Source organism: Phyllobates terribilis, unplaced genomic scaffold, assembly GCF_046119375.1.
Source record: "Phyllobates terribilis strain yellow unplaced genomic scaffold, ASM4611937v1 Scaffold_5__5_contigs__length_657084704, whole genome shotgun sequence".
Lineage (NCBI taxonomy): Eukaryota > Metazoa > Chordata > Amphibia > Anura > Dendrobatidae > Phyllobates > Phyllobates terribilis.
Window position 1 is genome coordinate 155,707,549 of NW_027362765.1, and position 2,738 is coordinate 155,710,286.

The window sequence follows — 2,738 nt, forward strand, 5'->3', positions numbered from 1 at the left end:
TTAAAACAACATCTCAGACCAAACTTTTTTTTATCTTTTTTTCATCCACAGATAGAAAATTAAAGAAGTCAGTGCTCCACCAGAGGGAGCCAGCATTTCGCTAAAGAAATCGTAACGGCCCCCACATTTTTTTTAAATGTGTGGTACTCAGCAACACCCAACTGATTGGACAGTTGACTTAAAAGAGGAGCAGCTGATAACAAGGCCACTGACTAGGTATATGGTGTTTGTGCAACGGTGTAGCAAATGACAAATGCATTGTTGCAGCTTATCTCAGGAAGGAAGAGATAGATAGATAGATAGATAGATAACATTACAATACAATATATTGGTAAAAGCAAAGCACATATACTAAATGAGAACAGATACTACACTTGATGTTAGCCAAAAGGCCGAGAATCGATAACCTGAATTGGTTTTGGCCTATGACTGCACCCTGGCTTCAAGAAGGCACCCATTGTAGGGATAGGGACAAAGACTCCCCTTAGGAGGACATGCTGTTCATCAATAGACACCTTAAAAGCCAGAACTTTACTGCTTGTTGCAGCTACAGCCCACGCATGCATTTTTAATCGGCATTAGTCTGCCTATTTTCAAACATTCTCCCCTCCACCCCAATGTCCCATGCACCTGCAGACAAGGGAATGGGGAGAGGATAACTAATTAGTGAACAAGCAAGCAGCGGTCCCCCTTCCTCCTAGTCTGCAGGCTCCCTGCAGACTGTAGCTGACTGCAGCAGCACAGCCAGATAAAGGCCAGGAGCCCATTATGACACGTGCAATGATGTTCCATTCTTCCATTCTTGCATTATTCTATTGTTCCATTGTCCCATTGTCCCATTCTCTTGCATTATTCCATTGTTCCATTCACTCATTACATCTATTGCAAGCAATTTATCTGCCTGGGTGTAAACCAATAGGATGCTCTGATTGACAGACATAGGTAGCACTTTAAAACAACATCTCAGACCAAACTTTTTTTTATAATTTTTTCATCCACAGATAGAAAATTAAAGAAGTCAGTGCTCCACCAGAGGGAGATAGCATTTCACTAAAGAAATCGTAACGGCCCCCACATTTTTTTTAAATGCGTGGTACTCAGCAACACCCAACTGATGGGACAGTTGAATTAAAAGAGTAGCAGCTGATAACAAGGCCACTGACTAGGTATATGGTGTATGTGCAACGGTGTAGCAAAGGACAAATGCATTATTGCAGCTTATCTCAGGAAGGAAGGGATAGATAGATCAATAGATAGATAGATAGATAGATAGATAGATAGATAGATAGATAGATAGATAGTTAGATAGCATTACAATACAATATATTGGTAAAAGCAAAGCACATATACTAAATGAGAACAGATACTACACTTGATGTTAGCCAAAAGGCCGAGAAGCGATAACCTGAATTGGTTGACTGCACCCTGGCTTCAAGAAGGCACCTGTTATAGCAGAAGATGAGGCCCCTCAAGTTCAAAGACCCTATCTATGCTATATAAGCCTGACAGTTACTTTAGGTCAAAATAACAGCGGCTGAATGTTCCTTCCTTGTATCAATAATGTGTCCTTGCTAGAAGATAACGTGGCCTTGCTAGCCAGATACGTCTAATTAAATGTTTCAAAGCATACAGAAACTAGTTTTTTGCTTGCGCAGCTAAATTGTATAATCGAACCATATATGGTAAATCCGTTTCCTGCCTTCAGGGTGTATATTAACCCTGTGTTTGTAATAAAGTTTAGAGCTTGTTGACACATACATCCTGTCCTGTGTTTCATTCTCTCCAATATCGTAATCCAAGGATAGAAGACCCAGAATGCAGTGACGACAGCTGGCGCCCGAACAGGGACCTTGAGTTAATCTACCCAGGGGTGCTCGACCGGACCGAGTGAAGCTCTCTGTTGGTGATATATACAGCGCTGAGGTAAGAATAACTGTTATATTCTACCTAATTATATCACTACATAGAAGAGACTCCCTCACCCCCGAGCGGTCGGCTCCCAGGTAATTCACAGATTGTTGTCTGGCTCAGGTCCCTTTGACCCAGTAGAATTCCCTCAGATAAATTAACAGTCCTGCCATTCTATCCTTTGTTAAAACTTAAGAATGACAGTATGGATCCGATGATTGTGTTGTGGGTGTGTCTTGGGATCGGTGTTTTTGGTCTGCTTTTCTGGCTGGCGTATAAGTCCTGGAAGGCTAGTAGTGGTGTGGTTCAGAAACCTTTGTGGCCCATTGTCTAAGTGACCATTGTCTAAGTGACTGAGGAGTCTACTCTAAGTGAGGAGAACCAAAAGAATGGGGAACCAAAATGCCAAAGAAGGCATTACAGCCAAAGACTTAGTAGTACGCAGAGAAGGGAAACAGGCACTGATTGGAATTGACAAAATATTGTGTAAAGCGGGAATGAATGAGAATGGAGAGATGAAGGAAGAGAAAAGGAAATCCTTCTTTAACTCCTGTCATGGATGGCTGAAAGATAAGGGTCTGTTGAAGACAGTGGATGTATGGATGAATGCATGCGCTTATTTTGAAGGAAAGATTGAAGAACTAGGAGACGGATGTTACAGACTGACAAAAAACGGAATGACAGATTTTCCTCCCTGTCCGCCCCCGACGTCACCCCCACGCCAGTACCAGAATTCTCAGGAACCCAATTGTTGGGTTTGCCCCAGATGTGGACAGCAGAACCCCTTGACAGTAGACATCTGTGTGGCATGTGGAGGACCGAGACCCCAC

The 2,738-nt window shown here is 42.6% G+C and overlaps 2 pseudogenes; both read right to left on the minus strand.

The window, feature by feature from the left end:
- Window positions 1-302: 302 nt before the first annotated feature.
- LOC141151075 (U2 spliceosomal RNA) lies at window positions 303-404 on the minus strand (annotated as a pseudogene).
- Window positions 405-1,296: 892 nt separating this feature from the next.
- Window positions 1,297-1,402, minus strand: LOC141151058 (U2 spliceosomal RNA; annotated as a pseudogene).
- Window positions 1,403-2,738: the final 1,336 nt, after the last annotated feature.